The sequence below is a fragment of the Pieris brassicae genome, chromosome 9 (assembly GCF_905147105.1).
Source record: "Pieris brassicae chromosome 9, ilPieBrab1.1, whole genome shotgun sequence".
In the NCBI taxonomy this organism is placed as follows: Eukaryota; Metazoa; Arthropoda; class Insecta; order Lepidoptera; family Pieridae; genus Pieris; species Pieris brassicae.
The window spans coordinates 4,564,846-4,591,367 of NC_059673.1; the positions used below are offsets into that span (position 1 = coordinate 4,564,846).

General features: G+C 30.7%; 1 protein-coding gene across 3 annotated transcripts in view; it reads left to right on the forward strand.

The window, feature by feature from the left end:
• LOC123714005 (neuronal acetylcholine receptor subunit alpha-7) overlaps positions 1-26,522 on the forward strand; it is a 75,123-nt gene that overhangs the window by 227 nt on the left and 48,374 nt on the right. The gene's annotated exons all lie outside the window — the stretch shown is intronic.

Below are 26,522 nucleotides of genomic sequence, written 5' to 3' on the forward strand. Positions count from 1 at the left end.
AGGAATATTTGTAAATAATAAAAAGCTTTTTTGTATTTCACTTTGCGTTCAAATAATGATGAAATGTATAATTAAGTGTGTGGTTTAAAATATTGTTTGGTTTTAACTAAACTCAATAGATATATTGATAATTCTGTGTGTTATATCTAATAATCAGTAAATTCACTTGATTATTATGCTGATAAGCCGTCATTTTGAGATCGTCATTATAAGATCGGGGCATTTCCGCGCAACAGGCGTTCGCCGCGCCCGCGTTTGTTTATCAATCGATGAGGTGTTGTGAGTGTGTCCCTTACCCAAGGATACTCGGTGGTACGGTAAGGTCTATTGGGCCCGATATTGGGCCGACTGGAGCGTGACGGGCTGGGGAGATTGTGTCGTTACTCTAATGCCCTTTACTTGCCTTTGTCCGTAGATTGCTCTATTGTTTGCGATACTTTTCCTCTTAGACTAAAGCGTCTCCATCTATTTGTATCTCCATATATACAGTTCCTGTGATTCTCTTAAATAATTTTAACGCAAAAGAGCGTATATTAAATATATATTTCAATAGGCCTTTAACCTAATAAGGTAGAAAATAAAAATCTAATTTTGGATATAATAATTAACATTGAATATTATATGATACCATTCTGCTATCTTAAAATTATTCTAAATAATACAAAAATCGATAGTGACTGATGTCTTCTAAACTTATACCGAGTTTCGTATCAGGGCACCCTCTACGATTTTCGTAGCACATAGAATATACTGTACAAAGTACTTTACAGTGAAGGTATCTTTCTGATAATATTTAAATATAAAAAAGCATCATGTTCTTTATTATTATAATAGTTTTGCTAAGGTGTGAGGTAAAATCAATCATTCACGAAGGCTGTCACGGTACTTAGTAATGCTACTCAAAGTTGATGGATTGGTCCCATATTTCATGTAATTCCATAATGTGTATATTAGTTCGATGCAGATTTACATTATACAAGCTTTGTTTAAATTGCTCTGTATATTCTCTAGCGCAAACGTTTTTTATTTACACTTTTTATACTCTAACTAGTTAAAAAGGTTAATTTAATATTTATAGGACCACGGGCGACGATGGATGATCAATGTAAAATATAATTGATAAGAATATATATTTTTCAAATAGAAACATTATAATCAAAGATTTAATTATATTATCATATAATCAGTGATTAAAATTTTACAAAATATATACGTACGAAGATTAAATAGGCTATATAATTTACAAGAATTCATCTCTCTTATTAATTTTAATCAATAAAATATAGTTTATGCAAAAAGTAAAATCTTTATCATATATTGAGTGGTAATGTATTATTTTTGGAACGATAAATAATAAAATGGAAACTATAATTATAATACCCACTAATCACTTTAGTCTTTGAATCTTATGCTCGTGTATAAGCATGCCGTGTATAGCCGTGCCAAACCGTGAGAGAAACGCAATACTTTGACGGTGCAGACACGGAAAGGTTTTTTAATGTTGCATTAGTTAAAATATCTTTCTTAAGTGCTTTCAGAAACAAATTAAAAGAAAAAGTTTGCTTAAGTACCTTAAGCCTTAAGTTGATATTAGCATAATTAAGTTAATATTTAATGAGCGCTTAACTTCTTAAACGAAGGTACTGAATCAAAGTCACTTTTTATTAGCACTTAAGTAAGGTTTGCGACTTTAGACTTCTATCAATTCGCCAAGGCTTTTTGTTGTTTAATTTAAATTATAATATAAATGTTTATAATAACAGCAGTAATGTTATCTTGAAAAAACTTATCAGCAGCGTAGATGCGTTCAAACCGCCAAACAATTTTATGAAAGTAATTAATAACTATATAATAATTATCAACTAAGCTGAAATTTAGGATTTTCAATTCCATATTAATAATATATGGATAAAGCTGCGTGTAATATCGCATCAATAAAAGATCTGGGTATAATTTTATGTTGCAAGTGAATGGTCTTTGTATATCAAAACCTTAATTGAGGGTGCTACATGATGATACATCAACTTGCAGATTGTGTTGACATCAATATTCAGTTTCAAATGCTTGATCAAATAGTAGTACTTAATCAATATACATAACATAACATCAAGGGAAGCTGTAACAGGTTATGTTAATTTACTGATGTTCTTGTTAGTTCGTAATAGAATTCGAATAAATAACAAGTATTAACTTAATTAAATAATATATCATTTTAATTAGGTATAAACAGAACATCACTAAAATAAAAATTAAACAAGTGTAAGTGCGATAATTTTTTGTTACATTTAAGACTTTGACAAACTTCGCACATAAACTTGTTTCTGAATCTTAACAGTGTAAATCTCTGTCTCAAAACTTTATTATAACTAAAATGTAACAATAACTTTTCAGCACCAAAACAGCAAAGTTGATGTAGAAATTTTTAATAGAATTCTAGATGAAAAATAAACACTTTATTAGAAACTCAATAAAGTTCTTATAGAACGCAAGTTCAACATTCGAATTATAAGCAAAGTCGAGACGGTGACAAAAACAGTATTATTTTTTCCAAGATCCATTTAAAAGTTGTACGATTTTGCAAATCCGTGGAGTCATTCGCTGCGTAAAACGAAAAACTTGAAGATTTGATTTCGACTATAAAACCTTTACATACTCTTAAACTCCCCCAGCCATCTGAATAATATATGTAGCTAGGTATCTTGGGTGCTTCTAGTTTTATGGCGGTATAAAATCTACATTTACAAGTCAGGTTAGAAAAGGGTTTGAGGTTCAACGAATCTTGGGTTGCTGAGGGCACTCAAAGATGAAGATGTCAAGGTACGCGAAATATAGACCTTTTTGCATAGAATTTAATATCTTGACTTCGACAAAAAATAAGTAAAATATCAATTTTTGTCACTTCCTGAACATTTGATAACGACATTAGTAAGTTTTTCCTAATTACGTAGTATTGAAATTTTAGGATTGGTTGTTGAAATGGAGTGTATTTCAGTACGTAAGGTATAAACTAGGAATATCGATTTAAATTCTCAATTAACAATACATGCTTTTTCCTAAATCAGACTTGCTTTGTATGAAGTATATAAGTATGTAGCCACATACGTAAAACTTATTAGGAGGCTTTGATACCTCCTGGAAGTAAATATTATCATAATTTATTCGTTCATTCGTATAACCTAACGGTATCGATTCCACAAGAAGAAGAAGGCTGGATTTTTTAAACAATCAATTAAACGGTAACTATTATAGTCACATTAAAATTATTGGGTGCCATTTTGGTTAAAATAATCTTTTCTGGAAAATCGATGTCTATACTTTGAGAATTCGACAGAAGTTAAATTCTCTTTACCTTATAGTAGTAAATTGTATATTTAAATATTAATAATTTCATAACAGTAATTTGCATTAACAGTTACACATTATTCAAAGGCAGCTTCCCTTTGTATGAATTAATGTTCCATATTGGTGTAATATCCATCTATTAGTTCCCAATTTAGTTTCATAGTATATAAAGCAAAACCTATAACTTAACATATATTTTACTCTATAATTTAGTCATTGTATAGTACTAATTTAACATTATTTAATCATAAATAATATCGGATTAGATACAGTAAGTTTGCAAATAATTCGAATTATCAAAGTAAGGACGGTGAGAAAAACATTTTTAATGAATATTTTTCTAACGTCCATTTTGAGAAGTTGAATCAATGTCATAAATACGATTATTGGTCAGATTGATTGAAAATATGATTTTAGTCAGATACTAGCCTGGATCGTCTCCAAAATCTCTGTTTCCGATTTATATTCGGTCTAAGAAAGTACGACCATATCTCTGCGTTCCGTAAGCGGCTAGGCTGGTTACCCATTCGTCAGCGACGTGATGCTCATGTTCTCCATCTCCTATATTTCTTCCTGATTAACCCTAAAACTCCTTTCTATTTCAAAAATTACTTCAAATTTTTGGGAGCCCATAACTTATAGCTTACGCTCTTCCAAGTTTTCGGATACCCTTGAAATCCCATCTCATAACTCCTTCTTTCTTGGCGATTCCTTCAAGGTCTCTGCAGTTAGTCTATGGAATTCACTTCCCGTCCCTATTCGCTTAGCTCCTTCTCTATCTTCCTTTAAATTTCTTCTGTACAAACATTACCTGTCCACATCGTATCCCTAACTTTCATACTTCTAACTGACGTGAGGCTGATCTTGAATTGGATTATCGTGATTCATGTGCACTTTTCACTTTTTGTTTTTCATATATCCAGTATCAGTTTAGTTTATTTTTTATAACTATATGTAATACGTATTTTTGCACTTCTTGCCACCTTATATAATTTAATACATTTTTTCCCTTTACTCACAGTGCTTGCCTGGAAGAGATCACTCGAAAGCGATAAGGCCGCCAGTTGCCCTCCTTTTCATTTAGTTATATTAAATTTTTATATTGTTATTTTTTTTGTATTAAAGGCGTGTATTCAGGACAACGTCTCTCTGGTCCGCCAGTATGTAATAAATAATCTAACGTGAAACACACATTAGAACTCCGATCCTCCTTTGTCTTAAAAGAAGGAATCCTAAAGTGTTATTAAGCTATGAAACTGATATAAAGTTCAACGGAAAAAATATATTTTATATTAATTCCACGCAGACTTCCCGTAAATCAGCTAGTTCCACTATAATAGAACAATAGTTCGCGGAATAAAACGTGGACAATAGCAAACAGGCGTGATATAGTGAACGTGGCGAGATTTATAGAAACGCTGTCGTGAAAGCTGAAGGCTTTACATCTATCATTTTCGTACCATTTACGTATCGTGTTCCAGACTCGCATTATTTCACTTCAAGAAATAACATATTAATCGTCAATATTGTTTTACGATAATATTTTTTTGGTACTGTGCCTACATGACTAATTCAAAAACGTATTGATGTTTTAATATAGATAAGTATTGTACCAACATTCATATACTCATTACAATACTCAGTACCTTATAAGTATATACCTATACCAAATAAGGTACAGTAATAGCTTGTGTTGCTCTCCTTACCGCGAATTCATTGGGAAAAATATATGCTTCTTTTTAAGCATGTTAACATGATCGGAACATAATAGTTGTATATCAAAACCTATCATTGTTTAGGCAAAAGTATAATCTAATGTATATACTCTATGTATATACTCATTTGTCATGTCATCTATTCACAAATGTCCGTTACTACAACAATAGTAAAAAAATCGGCATTTTTTTAGTTTTGGCTCGAGAATATACGAAAAAATAAACCTTGACCTTGCTCGGTCACAGTGACCGGAACAAAACCTTATATTCTATTTGTTAGCTAACCAATCGAATATTTTCAATGTATGAATAAAACTGGCCTTGTGTTAGTGATATCATTAAGAATATTGAAATTTGTTCGCTTAGTTCGCTGTAAGAAAAATGCTCAAAAATAATTTTGGAATATGTTGGAAATTATATACAGTTATCATTTGTCCATGATATCTGAAAAACATCCAGTGCTTTTGAGTGTGTGACCAACTGCGAAATCAATTTTACAGTTATTATCTATTACATACACTTAAACAATTATGTTTTTAACATAGCGAAAATATTTGCTATTATTACTTAATCGTTTTATTTTGACTAAATAAGCCTTGTTGATTATTATTAACGTTCTAACGATCTAATGCTTACGTTTTGCTTTAATGTAGTTTTTGCCGCGCCACCATCACTATGTGGCCAATTGCCCACTATAGTACTTCCGAACCAATTCGAATTAGATCCTTCAAGAAAACAGCATACCAATTCTTAAAGGCCGCGGTATCAATTAACGTCAGGTGAGCGTTCTGCCCGTAAAATAATGGTTTTCTTAACATTCTCATATTCGTAAAAAAATATTTTTATTTAACCATCGTGAGTACAAAAAATATAAAAAGCGTTTTAAGACGATCCGTTAATAGATCCGTTGCCCTATAGGGTACACGAAAATCCACTTCTCACAGTAAACATGCCTCACGAAGAGAATTATTCGACGAGAATTTCGTAATTTACGCGACATTCCGTGACTCGTGTCGTATGTCCAAACAAAGCGATCCTAATCAAAAGCTAATTACATCACAGGAAATTCGTTTTAAGTTACAACTTGTCAAAGGAAACTAGTTATTTACTCGACAAAGCTTATACACCTCTACAATTGCTTCGATAACGCTAAATTTAACGTATTGTAAATTCAATAAAAACTTAGTACTTTAATCGCTTATACATATTTATGTAATCAATTTATAGTTCATATTAAACCTCTATTATAATAATATAATTATTGATTCGTAGCAATCTATGGATAGTCTGTGGATCTACGTTATACTCTGTAGTTATGGCGCCAAATGAAAGTAAAATTTAAATTCATTTTAGTATTTTTAGTTTATAAAACGCGGTGTTATATGATACAGCATTTGAATATTCTAATAAGTATCTTATTATATATAAGAAAAACATAGTTTTTTTAATAATATAAAGTTTATCCATATCGTGTGAACGTAATCTAGAAAACGTTATTTTCACTTATTGTTTGGTAGGCAATTGTCAAAAAGTGCTTTACTAGTTCGTTATGTAAACAGACGGTTATTCTGTTTGTAATACCGAGGATAGTATAAAAACTCCAGCAGCGCATGATAAAACGAAAGCGGGTGTGAACTAAAGCATTGTTAGGCTTGATAAAAACAAGCGTGGCTTTCACTCTTTGAGCTCGACACCTCTTTAAGAGCCAATTGCCACTTCATTGTTCGCTAAATATATCTTTTCACTCGATTTAAGCGTTAATTGCTATTTTTACTAGACAATAAGTTTCAATAGAAATGTATCTAGGATGACAAAGTATGTATTATTACTTGGAATATCAGTAATACTGAAGTGAGACTACAGAACTTTTTAAGGATATACTTGATGAAAATATTTTCATGTAGTCTTTTATTTAACCTAGTATCGCCTTTAATATAGACTTTACGGTATATTTTACTAGTTCCCTTATTGTTTGATATGAGTAGTTAATAATTTTACATACACGATAATTCTTTTTAATATTATACATAGGCTAATAAGAACTCGTATTATAATAATTATTTATGTCTAAGAGTGATCGACAATGTACCTTATGCCTAAGGTCAAATATCTCAATTAGGTCATTTAACATCCCCATTGACAAAAATGTATATAGCAATTTTTGCAACATCATTCTACAGTGTAAAAATTACTTAATTTAATTTAAAAACTTGTTTAATTTACAAAGCAAATACGGTACATCGGAACAGACGAATACAAACGCAATACAAGAACCGCAAAAGGAAAAATACGTGGAATTTTTTGATAATACCAATATTTATTCCACATATATTTTACAGAGCGGCACAAAATATAAATTCCGTACAAAAACTACTCTCTTTGCTGAGTAGATCGTATTCAACACGTGTTTTGCCTTCCGATGAATGCCAATACAAGCTCGAACCAAGCTTTTATTACATACATTCCTAAATAACATATGAATTATGTTTTGCCCTTGATATGTATGAAGACGAAAGATTTTGAAGCTACGACTCTGAAAAGCAGAAATTTTAGGAAAATGAATAAATACTGAAAAGGTTTCATATCGGGTTATTGAGTGTGGTTTAAACCGATGTTAATGTCATCTTTATGGATTAATATTGACAGCTTTTCTCCCTCGAAAATAAACGGTTTCAAAGAATTTTATTAGGCTTTAAAGAGAAAATTGGATCCTAATTCTATGTAGATGATGTTTTCTTACTCTAATATCACTTAAATATGCTTAGATTAACAATTGGACAATTTTATTCGATTTAAATAAATCGATTAATTGGATGAAAATTTCGATACATCCTAAATCCAGCAAGGTTTTTGAGAAAATATTATACCATAACTATGTCTAGATCATCGTTTCTCGAGCGAGGGATCGAGTTTGTTTTAAAAGGGGGCGCAGTCTGTTAAAAAATAATAAATAGAAACTACATATAGGTACCAAAGATTCGTTTCTTAAAGGAAAAAATAAATATAGTGTAGTGTTATAAAACTAAATTATAATTTTACAGAGACGGGGTCGCAAGATTGTTTTACTTAACTTTTTGGTTCTTATGTGGGTTGGACATAAAAATGGTTAAGATACGATATTCTAGATGATAAGTATAAAAAATTTAAAACAAAATTGTTCCATTTTTAAAACGTACACGTACGTACGTACGTTAAAACAAATAATTGTTTGTCTGGCAGGAAAATTAAATGTAAACCCTCAATGCAAACGCTGATTTATTTAACCTGAGTATTGTTTTATTAATTGCTATTGACTGAGCTGTTTTGTTGACTTTTTATTTGACCCAGATAGATCCTCAGTCTGGTTGTAAAATTAATGACGATTACTGTAATATGCCTTCTTACTTTACTTCTTTCAATTATTTTTTATTACTTTTTTAATTTAAGTAATCTTAACGGAGAACATGTGTATTGTATATTCGAGTAAAATGCGATAATGGAGTACCATGGACGCTCTCTGTCTAAGAATCCTATGCTAAAAAACAAAAGAACCAAAAATTCAAGACAATACAGATCCTAACAAATAAATTTGCTACAGAGTACAGTCCTAAAAACCGCACATAAACCATTAATCGAAGGAAAACCGATTCGCGAACGATAAAGTACCAATGTCAGTCATAACACTTAAGCCAACTCCTCACAGCCACTTTAAAAACGATGATACTTATTGGGCATTACGAATTCTTGGCAAGTACAGAGACAAATGTTCCGAGCGACGCCAAGTGAACCAACAGGTTTCAGAGACCGATCGCTTCACGCTTTGAGAATTTTGTATGAGCTAAAACGAAAGCTATTTTCTCCACATTTTATAAAAACGGGTAAGTACCCGTTCTTATAAAGGAGCTTGTAATCAGACAATTGGTTAAATTTAGTGAATTAATTTTCTCATTATAGGTTAGTTTTTTTTATAACTTGTCATTACTGTTTCATAAAAAAATTGTGAGAGACCGAAAGCTTACTTACTTACAATCACTCTTGACCACAAGTTTTGTTTATATGTAGTTTAGAAAACATTAGGTTACTTTTATAAATTCGCGTATAAATCGGTAGTGTATTAATAGAACAAGAAAGCTCAAAAGAAAGCTTCTTTTTTATAAAGAATTTTGGCGAAGAATTGTTATACCCAGAATGTCAAGAAACATTTGCACATATAATACGTAAATACAAGAGATATTTTACAAAATATGTAGGTCTTATTAACATACCTAAGCCTTATTGTGAAACGTAATGCTCCTGAAAAATTACAAGCTTAACACGGCTTCTTCATTTCTCTCATACTTAATGTGTTTGTCAGCGAAATCTCAGCAAGTTAACTAACTTTTCTCTTACATTTAAGCATATTAAATGCAGAGTTTCCACGGTATTTTAAATATATACCAAAATGTTGCCAGACTTCATAACTTATTTAAATATATGCGGAATATGTTCTGACATTATGAAATGTATAACATTATTTACAATGTAAGTGATTACTGTAGTTTAGCTTATAATTTAAAACTAGATGTACATTTAGTTTATATATCAATTTATTTAATATTTGACGATGTTAGCTCAATTAATTAATTATAAATTTGATAATTTTATTATTGATTGGATTAACATCACATTTTATTCAGTTGTGCGAATTTTTTATAATTTATTTTAAGAAAACACTTAATGTGTTAGGTGTTTTCTTAATGTGTAAAAACTATGTTAACAAAAGACAATACTGTATAATTTATTTACTAAGCCTTTCTTTTTTAGTAGCTCTATAGCTATGGAGACTGGTCGTTTTTTCGGAATAAAAATCTTAGTACTAAAACTAAATTTTTATTTTTTTTTAATCTTTTCCATTTTTTACTCCATAATAACCTTCCTTAGAGTTAAAGGAATAAATAGTTCTTGAACTTAGTGATATATTTGCGATTCATTTTATTTATATATATTACATGAAAATCTTTTGTAATGTAATCTTTGGCAAAATTTATTGTATTCTGTTTTTACGCATGCAGATCGTATCAAACAGATATACCTAAAATAATTTCTAACAAGATCTAATCTAGAAAAAAATTGCAAATTCCATCGGGAATAAGGCCCAGTTCTGGTCGTAAAATCCTTATTATCTTACATATACATGTATATTATGATATATTACATATACATGGTTAATGATTAATGATCGCCATTTTAAAGAGAATTAAAGTACGTATTTTTCCGTCTGTTTATAAGCTATATTATAATACGCTAATCTGCAAAGCTATACAGTGATTTTCTTCGCGGTTTGAAAATTGAAGTAACTAACCTATATAAGATTTCGTTAAAATAATTATATAAGAATAAATGATATCGGTAATTAAAGATTTCTGTGTAGTGTCCGAACGCTCGTTTGGTAATAATGTTTTCATATTACATGAAAAGCTTATAGGATTCTCCACCAATTAGTGAGGTTTCGAGATACAAGAGAAATTGCGAACGTACTTTGTCGAATGTTGCCATGTATACTCACTCCCTTTTGGGAGCGTGCCCGTAGAAAACATGACGCCAATTTGAACTTTGATTTTCGGTTTACAAATAGGAATGAACGTAATTAAAAGAAAACTTTTATTAAATAATGTTACATTTATACATACATATATATTTTTTAAACAAACAAGAAACGTTAAGGTATAAAACTACTTTAATTCCATACTAAAAAACTACAAATAAGATGGGTGTTAGTTTTGTTATTATAGTCTACGTAAGTAATTATTATTTCAATTACTTCGTGTTGTATGTAGAATGGACCTCTTTAGGGTAAAGACATTCTACGGAACTTTCCGTTTTTATCAGTCGGTCTATTGCTTTTGTGGTTTTGTTTCCTAGAGATCTCCTTCAGCAAGTGGCTTTGTCTTTTAGTCTTTTCTGTACACCTCGCAATATACTTTAACTATTTATCCATCCATTTCTGCTGTAATGCGTAGGTTAGTCCGGATGATTAGATTTCGCCCTGATGTGGTCACTTCGTATTTTGTAATTTTTTTGATTCTTAGGATGCTACACTCCATTGTTGTCTAGGCACTAGTCACCTTCGACGTCACTCCTTCCATAAATGTCCAGGTTTGTTTCGCGTAGACTAGACATGGAATAATGCTATTGTCCACAACAGTCTTTATTCAATCTATCTGTATAATCTAGGCTGTAGTGTCCTTTTAAAACTTATTTTAATGACATATACGTTACGGTAATTGGATCGGCAATTTTAAAATCGTTATTTTTAAATGTACGTTAAGTTTCTGTTAGATGCGACGGCCAGCATCAAGGTTTAATAACAATAAAATATTTCTGTCCGTTCTGTCTGGGTCAGTCATAAATGGGTTTCACTTAAGTTGTGCGTTGGTCACACAGTTGGTCCCGTGGTGTTTGTGTGTCGTTCCCACAGTGAGAATTTTTTCCATTTCAACACGTCTTGGTGATGGAGGTTAAACGAATGATTTTCTTATTTACTTATTCATTATTTAATTACCACAATGAACAGCTTTAACGTGTATTCAGGAGTATGATGTAAAGGTTGCTACGTCTTTGATTTGAGAACTGACAGTAAATGTAAATTTAGAAACCTATTTTTACAATGTTTATAAGTGTTCATTAAACTACCTATATGAATTAATTTTGGTAAAAATGAGAAAATGTATTAGACATTTGAAGAATAATAGCCTAACGAGACTATAGCGCCAGTAAAATTAGTCATTATATCTTTAACCCTACAACATCCAAACATTATATTACTAAAGTATATAAAGAGAAACATTACAAGGTTCATTAAGGGATGAGGAAGGCCACACTGACACATTTTTGCGTACAAAGAGGTATTGTCAAGAATGCATTGCGAGCGTCTGGCTTCAACTTAAGTGACATTGTTCTCTGTATTTTATACATTCTGAATGCATTTTTTTGTTTGTATTACTGTGTTTTTGTGTTCAAAATGACTCAATGTTATAAGTAGATAAGCGATACTTTCACTATAAGTCTGATAGCGATTTTCAATGAACTGTGTACTAAATGTTAAATTTATTTTTATTTCTTTATGGCGTTCTTATGGCGCTAATTACTAAAGCGATTTAGCTTACTCGTCTAGTGATCCCCCTAAAAATCTCCCTGGTTTTTAATTTTTGAAGCGTATTGTTTGTAGTAACAAATATTGCTACTTGATATTTTAAACCACAAACAAATATAAGTTGCTTGATGTTTTAGATCACGAAACTTATTTACTCTTTGGCTTTTATTCTAGAATTAGTTTATACTTCTTTATGATATGACGTCACATACAATCGACAATAGACAGTAACTGGCTTCGTACGTAAGGATAATTATAAGAAATTGAATGTAAAAAAATTCGATAAAAAATAATATTCCATAGCCTATTAAACCATCATATGATTTGTCTCTGAATTAAACTAATTAGTATTAATATAATTTAGATTTTTTAAATAAAATAACTTCATATATTTTAGTCTCTCAAGCTCTATAATTAATAATAACTAGACAGGAAATATAACTTCTAAACAAAAGTGCTAAGGAGTATAAAGTATCGCAACTTAATATTTAACAAAACCTCCTTTCGCAAAACATTAATTCCAGAGCTAGCTGAAAAGAAAATAGAAAAAAAACAAAGCCAGCTTGGACGGGCCACCGCGGTACTCTTTGTTTAATGAGACAGCCGATATTTCTATTTGAAGAGTTAAACCAACTAAAGCTTTCTTTATTTCAAGGCTACTTATTAACTTTGCAATATCAACTAAAAGATGATACTAAAACTATATGGTGACTTATTTACGTATAGTTTTATTCAAATGCATTTTTAAGCATTATTTTAAACTCATTAAAAAAATTAAAACATTCTGTATGAGTCAAGTCATATATATTGACTGTTTCAGTATTTTTATACATTTTAACAAAACACCCGGAAATAAATGTTTTGAATACAAGCGTAAATAAAATTATGTTTTATGTTATATCATCGTCAAGACCACAAGCCACAATTCAGAGCAGACAGACCGTAATCGACCCCTTTTTGTCGCAAGCAATTAGAATAATTTCGCTACAACACCCAAATTCTTTGTATAAATTCTGGCTTTGTTGAACTTAGATTTCAGTATAAACAACCCTGTTTGGTTAACCCTTTTGAGGCGTTATGTAGGAGTAAAAAGTTTTAAAAATAGCGGTATGTCTTTCGTACTTTAACAGTTTAATCAAACCACCTTGATATTAAAATTCAAATAAAGTATGTTTATTATGGAACATAAGATACAGGTATCAGTTATTTCACGTCATTAAATTTGAATAGGTAAACATCCCTACTCATCGGCAAAGAAGACAGAGGGTGTAGACCGAGAGAAAAAGCCGGGGCAAAAAACTTTCGGTATTTTTTTAAAATAGCAAATCATCAAACAACACTTATTTTAAAACAAATATCGCAAATTAATTAGAAATAACCTCTACCACTAGTCTCAGGCCCTTTTATCAACTAGATAATCGTTAACTTTATGGTAAGCCTTTTTACACAGCTTTTCTTTAATACATTTCTTAAATTTATTAAAAGGCAGAGATAAAAGAGCCTCTGGGATTTTATTAAAGAAGAGTATCCCTTTTCCCAAAAAATAGTATGTAATAATCAAAGTCGATATGTACTTTGCTTATGTGTTTTTACGATCCTATCTATAATATCCTCAATAGTCTCGCTGAAAATCAGTCCTGTAGTCACATTGCCCGAGTGTCTACTTTGACTCAGGGTCCTTTAAGAAAAGAGCGTACCAATTCTTAAAAGGCCGGCAACGCATTGTAGCATAAAAAGTGTCCATGGGCGGCGGTATCAGATGAGCCTCCTACCCGTTCACTCCCTGTTTTATAAAAAAAAATGAGATTACTGAGTGATGTCAATTGAAGACTGTGCTCTACAATACCTAATCATCAGTAATTGGCATTCTTAATTATATTAATTATATATTATAATTATAATAATTATATTGTCTCAGCTGCCCTCCGACGGATGCCATACGGTATTAACATTCTTAAGTATTTTCAGCAGAATACATAGAACGTAGATTTAGTATTTATAGCTAATTTATTATAAGTCTGCTTACTGTCTGACACGTAAATTTTGGGTGTAAGACCAATACTTATAACATTTTCCTAAAATTCAATTTGGGCAATAAACACAATCTGTTCTAGATGTCTCTAGACATAGAATTATAGAGTATAAATTATATATACTAAACTGTATGATAAAGAAGAAATAAAATACAGACTATAAACAACACGACACAATGTAAAACCATAATGTAGAGAGAAATAGGATTTTTATGTTTTATACTCTATGCCGTATAACTGATCCATTTGTGTCTAGACGAAATTTATTCCCCTCTCAATGCATTCCAATGACTAACAGAAGGCACAATACTGATAGTTACGAAATTGCAACAGGTTTTTAGGCTTATTCTATATCTTCTTTAAGTAAGCGTGTTTGACCATTGGACACGATTGTATTAAAAAAATCTTCACGGAACAGCGAGATGCATAATTTTTATTAACACACTATAAGTGCATTTCTAAACAAGACCTCTATCATTAAAACTGCAGCATTGCACATCAAAGACAATACTGTTGCATTGATATGATGTCACGTTCGTGAGCATGTTTTGACTATGAAATTCCTTTTTTTTTTCGGCACATTTTACCTGTGTATTACTGTATATGCCGAAAAAAAATGAATTTCTAAACATTTGTAAGAGACAAAATGGTTATTATATCTAATGTTACCAGTGGAAAGCATGATATTACATAAATCGCACCGTGCAACGGGTGCCACGTAATTAATGCATAAAGTTGTACCACTACATGTTCTGCCATCTGTGGCTGAGCAATAAAGTGATTGCAATTCCCTGTTTTAATGTTGGCGCAATAAAACAACAATCATGTAAACGTGTGCCAATAATCGTTTGTTGATTTGTTGTTACAAAACATTAAGCAAATCTTCAATTATCTAGTAAGTATAGTTTTTTAACACGTAATCTGTACGTTAATTGTCTAAAGAACCATTCAGATTTGTAGGCTGAATAATGCTTATGAAATTCAAATTTTAGTTAAAGATTTACATATTAAATACGTTATTGTCTTTGCTAGTTTATGCTTGTATTACACATTTTAATGTAACTCCTTCAACACATCATTCGGGAGACCGATTAGTTGTATTAATTAGTGATTATGACTGTAGAGATTTAGGAAGCAAGAGATGAAACCAATGTCCGCTTCGTTTGATTGATCAATAGTTAGTTTCAGTCCATAGACATGCGACATGATCTATGTCTTTGTTTGGCCAATCCCAATGAAATGCACTACCGTCTTTTGTTTAACATTGTAATTTCCTGCCAAGTTCGCAGTTCTTTAGAGGTTTTTTAAATGCAATGTTAAAATAGATCAAAGACCGTAAATTACATTTTAAACATTGCTTTTGCAATCTTAAAAGGAATTTAACAATTCTTTCAGACGAGACGAGCTTTTTACGACTATAAGGGTAATGAATTGTATGAACAAAAGTAGATGTATCACTTTGAAAAAAATATCATATTAAGTTGTATTAGGTGTTGTTAATAAGATTTAACTTCCTTTATAGCTTGCCGATGTAAGATAAATGAAACCTAAAATTTATTAAAGTTTAAAGTGTTTTCGCAAGCGCTAACAATTTGGTCATTTGAAAACTGGAAATCCAAGTCCAAAACTTTCTCTAGAACAAAATTGAAAATAAAAATAAAACTTTAAAGAGCTCGCTAAGCTGTTTCAATTTGCTCTCAGATGAGTTTTACGCAGCTCCAGCTTAAAATTTCAGCTATTATGGTAACTCGAGCTGGCCACGCAAAGTAAAATAAATTATGCGGATTCATTTCGCAAGATTAATTTGAAAATTTTGCCGAGTTTGAATAAGGACGGGAAGACTAAAAGTTATTCGTCTGTAGTTGGGTTAGGTTAGAAAGTTTTTTGCAAAATTCACAGCTTGCAAAATCACGAAAAGATCCTTAATGAAGAACAAAATCCAATCGAATATTTTTTCTGTCAAATAAATGAGTGAAAAGGGGGAAACTTAAGTTTATTTAAACTTAAAGTTAACCTCTAAGCGTTAGGCAATACCTTACTTAACTTGGTTCGATGCCCCGTTAAACAAAAGATTTTATAATTGCCAATAATACAAAATATAAAACGATTTTGTTTATCGATATTCTAACTTGAACCCTAGTGTTTAGTTTAAAGTAATTTATTTTGATACAGATCATTTAATTATAATAATTTTGCATTGTAATATTCGGTTCTCTTGTGAGTTACAATTAGTAGGGTTACTAATTTATTCCGAACACGGCATGTTCTGAATTGTAAATGTTTCGACTCACAAACAAATGGATAAATCAACTTTATTCTCATTTAATTTGTATAAATTGTGCAGATATTTTATTTATTTATACTTTGTTACCATAATATACATAATTATACAAACAAAAAACAAAGTAGGTACATAAGTTATTAGGCAACAGGCGGCCTTATCGCTAACAAGCGATTTTACGTCTATTAGATTAAATTAAAAACCCATGCTTATAAATCTATCTATCTATCTATATATATAAATATGCTTTTCGTTTGTCTTGCTAAATCTAGGGTAGTTATGATATTGAAATATTTGTGGAAGTTCAGGGAGAGTTTTAATGGTGGGAAACATAGGTAATGTAAAATACTCTAAAAAATTGAATTTTTCAATAAAACTTGGTAGCTGAAAAATATTTCATGTCTTTTGTCTTTTTAGAAAATAAATTGTCACTTGGTTAACATATATTTATAGATGTTTTTAGAGATTTGTGTTTTACAGCTGTAGTTTTAGGTTCACCGGGTCTAGTGTTGTATTTAAGATACTTTTATGTTAAAAACGTTTCGAAATTGCTTAAACTTATTGAATTGATCTCAGTCAAACTGACTATGGACCAAGATCAAAAACTAAGCGCGCTCATCGATATTTCGAGGAAACGTGTTTTGACTCTGACGTACTGTGCGACATTATTTAATAAATATAATATGTATTATGTAGCTGCAAGCACGTAATGATATATTTGAAATTCTTAATTTCTTAGATCGTTAGTTCAAGAATCTATTGAAGTTCTATGAAATCCAGTGATTTGCATAAAGTTTCTCAAGTGGCGCAATAAAGTTGGCGCGGACGTGTTCTTAATTGAATAGAAAATTTTAAATTAACCACACCCTTATCTCCGCTTAGTAGCTGATTATATCACGAAACTAACTCTTGTTCAGACTTCGACTTAATTAGTTTAAATTGTACCGTATTTTACTTTAAACTGGCTTTGATTGCAGAATATTATGGATTAAACTTCCTTACGAGTTAGACTTCTGTTACTATTAAATATAATATAGGCGTATGCGATTAATCCTGATAAATAAAGTTTCTCCGTCTGATTCGATAACGGTGGCTCATTTATTAGCACATGTGTTTGTGTAAACTCACTAATCTATATATCTCATAGCCTAATAGGAATAGGAGGAATGTATGTTTAACATTATCACGATTTCTAGAACTTAGACGTGATCGTTCGATGCACAGGGTTATTTAAACACAGCCAACTTCCTATCATACTAATTAAATTCACTCAGTGTATGTAGATGGAACCATAAATTAAAATATGTATATAATATGCTTACATAATTATATCTTATCATTAATGTATCTTAAAATAATTCATATTTGTCTTTATGTTTAAGGAATAAATAGATCTTTGAATATACGTCTTTGTTTATGAACAAGGACATGAAGACACTATGAAGCCATTTTTTTATTTATACGTCGGAGCAATGGAGTCACTGTCAGCTGCCATTTTGATATACGTCACAGAGCAACTTAATGATCAACGTCAAAGTCAAATCTATAGGTATGTTGGCTGTTATTTGAAACAATGTAACTCACTAATGAGGTATAGAATATATTCATTTCTTTGTAGGTTTCATTAATTGTTTAACCCAAAATAATACTCGTTCCAGTAACTCTTAATACGCCACCACGCCACGTATCGAAGTACCACTGCCAGGGTCTATAGTAGATGATTAAAGTAAAAGGAAAGACTTTTAAACTCATTTCTGATTTAAGAACCAGATGAAGGCATATGGCATCGTCAATTTGATTAATCCTGACAGAAATGTGTTCCGTTGCTAACGTATGAAAATATTGTTGATTATGGATTTTTTGATGAATTAATTTGTTACATGTTACTTTTCTTAGCGTTTTAAAAGCCACTATACATATTCAATAATATTTTATTTTTCATACTGTCAAATAGCCTACTTTACCAATGATATAAGAAATACTACACTTACATAAAGTGTAGTATTACAAATGAGTTTTATGTTGTTAAATTGTTACGTTTTACTGCGTATGAATGCGTTTTTATCCTATTACAGGCCATTGCTTTTATGAATCCTCTAAGAACTTGTGTGTATAATTTTAAACAAAATGTTTATAAATATTTAAACAAAAGCTGTATAATATAAAAGTGAGCTAATAATTGTATTGATATAAAAAAAATATAAGATCAGAAACTACGTTACAAACCAAAACCTTGACTGACTGAGAAACGTAGCTTATAATGTAGGCTTATACCCCTAACTTTAAAACATTACCTGAAAGTTGCACTAATATCAGCACATGTAACACAAATAAAAATTATTTAAATATGAAATAAAAATGCAAAAATCAATATACAAAACGGTATTCGGTTCGGTGTTCTATTTATAAAATTATAATTGTTTTTATCAGCTCTCAATTGGATCGTTGGCTTAAGTAAGAACTCTACTTATGTTAGTACCATAGAACATTTCGTTATCCTACAGCTAAGATAAATTATATAAAAAACACTTGTACTAAAGACATAGCCACATATGGAAATCATAATATATACAAAAAGGTTTAAACATTTACTAAGTAATAACTTATTCGGCGATGCTGCTGATGGTATGGTTACATGATGCAATTTATTTAGCACTATTTTTAATATTCATCTGTAGCTCCTTAGTATCAAATATATAATCATATACTTATCTACAACAATATAAAACTAATTTACGTGTCGCGTGCAACGAGAAGTTATCGGAAAGTATTTCTGTATATTCCAAGTGGAAGTCAAGAGTCGTAAAGTGGTATTTTTACGAGTGAACTAGTCGAAGATAACTGCCGGTTTGAAAAGCACTCGCATTATTGTCGACGTTTCCACGGTCCGGAAAATATTAAAGTTTGAATCCAATAATGAAATTCTATTAATATGTTACTCGATGTGATTTTGTTATCCCGATTGGATTGTTATTATGGACGGAAAAGAAAACAGGTTGGAACAACAAAGGATAAGTCTACGTTGATACTCACAACATTTGTTCTATATCTTTGATGTGTTTGTTTTGATTCCCTGTACAGTAAATAAACAAGTTTGTGAGATACCTGTGAACATATTCGTAGCTTAGTTTGCAAGAGCACTTGGTATGGTTCCAAGGTTCGATTTTAGAAAAACATCTTTGTCCCCACTGTCAGCCGTGGCATACACAAACACACAAACGGTAGTTTTTTGCGCTCTGAGTTCGCTAACAGACAGATAGATAATTATGACGGAAGACTTGTTTTTATTTACAATAAAAGTATTACATGCTATCCCTGATTTTCCTCTAGAACTCAATGATATTATTATATCTCTCATGGTTAAGGCTCTTTAATTAATTTATTCTTTATTTTCCTTTACAAATCTGACTACACGAAGTATTTTATTTTTCGTGTTAATATATAACACTCGTTCTATAAGGCAAATAATTTTTAAAATTGGTGCAGTTGATCCGGATTCTAAAAACTCTTTAATAAATTAGTATTATATAGTTTTTTTTAATCAACAATATTATATATATGAGATTGGGAAAATAAGGAACTAGTCTCCCTTTTTTGTAAGAGAATTTAGGGCCACACTAATAATAAAATTATAAATTATTTGTTTTCATTGAGCAGTATTTTGCCTATTAAAATAAATTGTTTGAAAATGCAAGATTACCTTTACCATTTAGCATAAATATAAATAAAATCTATGCAAAAGGGATCACACCTCAGCTGCTATGTAAGAGAGAGAGAATGGGTTTATTAGACGCTTAAACTTGTTTAACCTTGTTAATGATTAGGACCAATGTTAGGATGGTTTTTCATTAATTAATAGAAGTATTTTATCCTGAAAAAAAATGCCTAGGTTAAGGTAAAGTGTTGCATTAGTTATTACTATATAAGCTTTTTGCTTTAGCCATCAGGGAACCAAAACAAAATAAAACGTTAAAGCTCGTCGAACACATGAAAATATCTTCAATGTACGTCAGATTGTAGCCATCTCAACAAAACCATACAGGACCGAAAAGTGTTCGTACCAAAAAGCGAAAAATGAACTGAGTTGTCACCGCCCAGTTCAATACCTTTGTGCATCGAATTTTTCGATATTTTATGTGTATTTCGTGAACAAGGTGCGATATACTCGAATAGCGCGCAAATAGCGTTTAAAATTTTTTAAAAGCGTGTAATACGTACAAAAAAACTCATGAATGTAGCTATTTTAATGTACACATATAAATATATAATTAGTATAATTTACTTTTACTGACAGTCTCAAACAAGACTCTTTTAAACCGCTAAACTTAAATAAGTTCTTATGTAATTTAATACATTTTTATTTATTTTTTCTTTTAAGTCACAGTTGTTGCCTGGAAGAGATCGCTCGAAAGCGATATGGCCGCCAGTTGCCCTCCTTTTGATTTAATTATGTTAAATTTTCTTTTTTTTATATTGTAGTGTAACGAAGTGATAATAAATAAATAAAATAAGTCGTTCGTCGTTCGCATTCAAAATTGTGTTGCTGGCTTTTTGAACCTGATTTTTTAAGGCCTCTATGTGCTATCGATTCGCAAATAGCACGATGGCTACTCACAGTGGTGAGCGGCAAAGTGCCATAAAAATGTCATGAATCACCAAACGACGACGATACGGAATTTCGTATTGTGCCTCAGTGTTATATCATTAAGTTAAAGCTGAGAGCACTCTTACAACTTTTAGGCAGCAAAACAGTGGTTTTCCCTGTGTCATCATTACCTTTGTTAGTAGTGTACCTTTTTCGTTTTCTTGTATTTGCTCGGTGCAATTCGCAAAAATATTTTTTTCACGGAAATCCAACCCCAAAACTTAGTGGTTAATTTATTTAATATGCTTGAAACTTTATGAGTTTCACCTCTTAAAGTCGACAGCGTTGTGACTCCACATCATTAGCGAATTTAAAGAAAAATTGTATCTAATAGTTTATAAAATATCATGGACTTGGACAGAATAACAAAAATTTATATAGCTTTTAATTTAAATAACATTATTTTATACGGTGAAATAAAAAGTATTTTTTACTCCATTGGTAAAGTAAAATACATACATATATAACAAAAGTAATTCAAGCTCCTTGCCGTCTCAACAGTGATATGGCTATTTTTAATAAATATAATGCACGTTGCAATTTCTGCAGTTATTTTTATTCCTGCACACGAGTGCTATATGAATAAAATACAATAATAAAACTTCTGTAGAATTTGCAGGTAACGTTTTTTCCCGTTTTAAGTGTACTCCAACTAAACTGAGCTAATTAACTAAACTTTATAAACATTTCACAATAGTTTTTAGTGGCTAATTTATCAAAATAGTTTTGTTAGAACCATGGAAATAAAGTAATAGAATAAATATTAATAAAGCGGATACTTGATTTTTTTGTTACTTCCTGTTTCCTAATTTAAAATATGCCATGAATTTTTAAGTACGTTGTTCGACATTCACCTGGAGATCGAATAGTAATGTCCAGTGTCATTAAGTGTGTAGAAACAAATTAAAATGTAAACATTAGTATGAACTGTTAATTTTTTTTCAAATTGTCTTAATTTACTTTAATAATATTTTGACCAGTAAAAATCATTTCGAATAGAAATTATATTTTTAACATTCGTGACGTTTTGTCTGAAAGTAACAAGTATTTTTAATTAGTTCTTTAGGAGTTAATCAGAATATCGCCTATTGGAACAAGTCTATTTACACCCGGTATATGTTTAAAGAAACGAAAATAGGAGGTGACGTTATATATAAACCACTTCTTGTGATGCGCAACCGATCCAAATCAGACTAAATATATTCTAAAATTTGCATATATGTGTTTCCGAAATTAAAATTACATTCCAAATAATTTGGTAAATACTTGTTCATATTCCTAATATTTATCGTGATAAATAGTTCATAATGCCGAGTTATTGAACACACATGAACGCCCTAGAACCAGGGCAAAGACAAATCAACACATAAAACAAGCACAGACTATATATACACTATAATAACAGACTAAGGTATAAAAAGTATTTATATCTTAAAATTAAGTTGTGTAATAAATGCTGCTTTTTAGCTCTTATTAAAGACAAAAGGTTATTTAAAATGTATTATATATTACTGAGATTATCGGCTAAGATTTATTGAAACAGAAGATAAATAGGCAGTTGTACTAAACGCGTGCATTTTGTTGTGAAATGTACTTCAATGTAAGTGCACTTGGCAATAATACAGCAATGGTCTCCGACTCTTGGTATTAGTACCTCGAGGGACGGTAATAGTTACAATATTTCTACGGATATATACGTTATTTCCCCGATGGAATTTCTATAATTTTCAGTTCTCGTTTATTTTCCGTTTGCTTTGAAGTTGGAGCAAGATTATCTCAAAGCGTTGTATTCTATTGGGCTTGGAATCGTTCAATTCATAACTTGATACTTGTAATCCATATTCATGGATACTAAAAATAAAAATAAAAACATTTATAGTAATTATACAAAATATTACACAGGGACAGAAGTAACGTAACATAAATAAAGTTTATTACGATATTGTAATAAAAATCATACTTTTTATATCATATCGTCTTCAAAGCACATTTATTGAAACCAGCTTAAATCGTAAATTAGTACAGGGTACGTTAATAAAAAAATACTGTGAAGTAAAAGCAGACAATTCGTTAACTTTATCTGTCAGTGACGTTGTATTAATATTCAGAAATGTAAAACGAGACGGCATGGCAGTTCCGCCCGTATTTGCATGAAAAAGGCACGTATATCTCATACATATCGATATCGTGCTAGTGCTAGACCTTTATCAATACGTTTATTACTTGACAGGCTACTTTAAACTTGCCATTTTATGATCAATGAATGTTAACAAAGTAGATTTGTCAAGGTATTTTATTTATATTGAAACTCATTAGTATTCTACTTTAAAAGTCACAAATTTATTCATTCTAACACCAATAGAAGATATAAAAGTTATGGGTTGGCTGCAAGATATATGGCTTATTAGCGGCGCCCGCATCATGTTTTTTTTTAATTCTTGTGCATTAATGTGTGAATTAATAAATTTGAGTATTCATTCAAGTTACAGAACATGACGATTAACGAGTCTTATTAGATACACTTGGAAACACCTATTATCATACAGTCCCTTACGAATTAATATAAAACCGGCTATGTTAGACTAATAAAATTGACAATACCTTTTGTAAAAGGAATCATTTCTTTCTCATGAAGTAAGTTTAAAAGTTAATGCATTTTTTAATTAAATGAGACAGTAAAATTTTATAGCGAAGTGCACCGACTGTCGGGTGCCTGCATTTTATCGTTTTTTATTTCCTGCCCGGCTATGAATCTTTAAATATTCGAATTTTTCACTCTTTAAAGTATAACAAATTAGTCTTTAATTTATGCTTCATGAATTTTAAATACCAAGTGAGAGTTATTTTACAAACGTTATAGTTACATGAATTTAATGTGACACACGTATATAAATGTCTCTATCATAGAGACTAACTGTAATACTGATAACTTATGTACTACAAAAGATACCCAATATCATAGCCAAACTTCTTTTTCTATAACTTAGTCTCATTATAACACTATATCAATATTGCTTTTGCGTTTTGTAGATACTTTTGTAGCGAGTTTTCAATGCAGGTGCATTCCATAATAGTAAGTCATGCCGGTGATGGATTGAACAAAGTTAATAAGTTTACTGCATCAATTAGTATAATATCCCTAATGGATATTATACTAATTGAGGCATCAAAGCTTGGATGACAGGATTGCTTGATTCAATCTGTCACTACGCTTACCCTCAATAGAGCATCTTAAATTAGTACACGGTACGTCTACACGTGTTCGGATATTGGAGATGGACCACTAGATGTATCGATTTGTTAAATGATATGTACACAATAATAATAATTTTATAATGGTAGTAAAATTATTTGTGAAAAAAAGCTTTTATGTATTATTTTTTAAATACCATAAGCAGTGGCTATTTGGACAATTCGATTTTTTTAAAATGTTTTAACGTTTTAAATTTTTTTCACATAACAAAAACGTACACGATCTGCATGTAATCGGTAATTGTAATAATATCAGCAGGGATAAACTGTGTTTTAGCGTTTGAATTATGCATCAATATATATTTATTTTTACATGCGTAATAAATGTAACGTGAAAAGCACTAAAACGTTTATTTTCAAAGTAAAAAGTAAACTCTAAAGTGTTGAACATAAATTAATTTCCAAGATGGCCGCCAGAAGGCAATGATCCCGCCCTTCCATACATCAACACGAAAACAATTTTCAATTTTGCGAGAAGTTAAGCGTCAGACAAAATTGCCAAGAAACAAATTTCGCAATTAAGTTTAAAGCCTTGATGATAAATGACTTTTTAAATGAAAGAGACATCACATATTCGAGTATAATTTGTGTCAAATTTTTACTTATTGCATTACTTTTGGGTCATTAGATTAGGGTAACCTTAATTGTAAAAGGTGTACAATGAATTTTGAATGTTATCTTTATTCTCTCTGGCAAGATTATATTAGTTAAATCAACGGAATTATTCAGTTATATCATTAGGATATTAATGATTACTTGTTTCAATACATTTAAATACGTAGTCAATTGCTACTGATCCCGCGTAACCTTAACCTTATTAAGCTTAATAAGTAGCACGCAAAAATTGCATATAAAAAATTTTAAAGGTTAAAATAATGGAATATTAATGTATATTTAGGTAATTCATTACGGTGAATCTTTCATCCTTCGAGGAAATCTCTTGCAACCGGGCTCATCAGAGATCTGAAGTTTTATCGTGAATTTTGTAATCTGCAAATGGCAGCTCCACCAAATTGCTTTATTCACTCGAACGGGATTTCCTTAGGCGTAATATATACTAGCCTTTTCATTTATTCAGTATATCCTTTGATAATTAGGGCTTCATTATTCGGGCCATCGATTTAGGAGACCGCTGATCTGCTTTGCTTTTTTATAGCGAGTTTGTATTATGTGTGATTGCCAATGTCGTTGAAAATTATTCATTAAAAAATAAATTATCCTTATTCCTTTGATGTGCCTTATTTAGATGCTTCAACGCGGTGTGTGAGTACTTAAAACCAGTATAATGTTTAATGCTTTTAGTTGTTCTTAAGAATAATTGATATCACATTTGAATGATATTATGAATTTGAATTTGCAAAAAAAGTATTTTTGTAGAAATAAATTCTGTTAAAGAATTTTAATAATACAAAAACTTCTGCTAGTTAATAAAAGCCTAGAACAGTTTGATTTCAACTTAAGTCAGTGTTTACAGCGAGGTCCATTGTCTTCGAAACTCTTTGTTAATTAATTTTGAAAGTCTGTTTTTGCTTGAGCCTTGACTTAATTATAATGAACGGTTATTTTGATTGAAAACAACAATTCCAAGTCTAATTACTCTTAGATGGCAATATCAAAAAGTGACACTGAACTTAAAAACAAGTTTTCGTATATAATTAATTAAATTTGGGTATTCTTAAGCTTCATTTGTTTTCTTAGTTGACGAAACTATTTAAACAAATAGTAATCTTGATGATTTCACTATACGTACTACTTCATAACAAGAACATTTTAATATTGAATATTATAAAGCTTACACAGTCTAAACATATGAAGTTACAGACAGTCGTTTACCATACTCATAGACAAATTGTGCGAAATAGTAATTTCAAATAAAACTTTTTAAACGAATATGTTCCGAAAACATTTTCAAAGCTCTACGTTTCGAATGCTTTACAGCAGTTGTCGTGAGAGATTATATTACTAGAGATAGTACGTCCTTAATTTAATTATAGAATAAAATACGTAAAACTAGCCATTTATAAGAAGAAAATGCGCGTAATTTCGTAGCACACGTAGACGATGAGTTGTCAAGTACACCGTACATGCTACGTGTTTCGTAGCTAGTTGTTCAAATACGAAACGAGACTGTTAAACTGTCGTT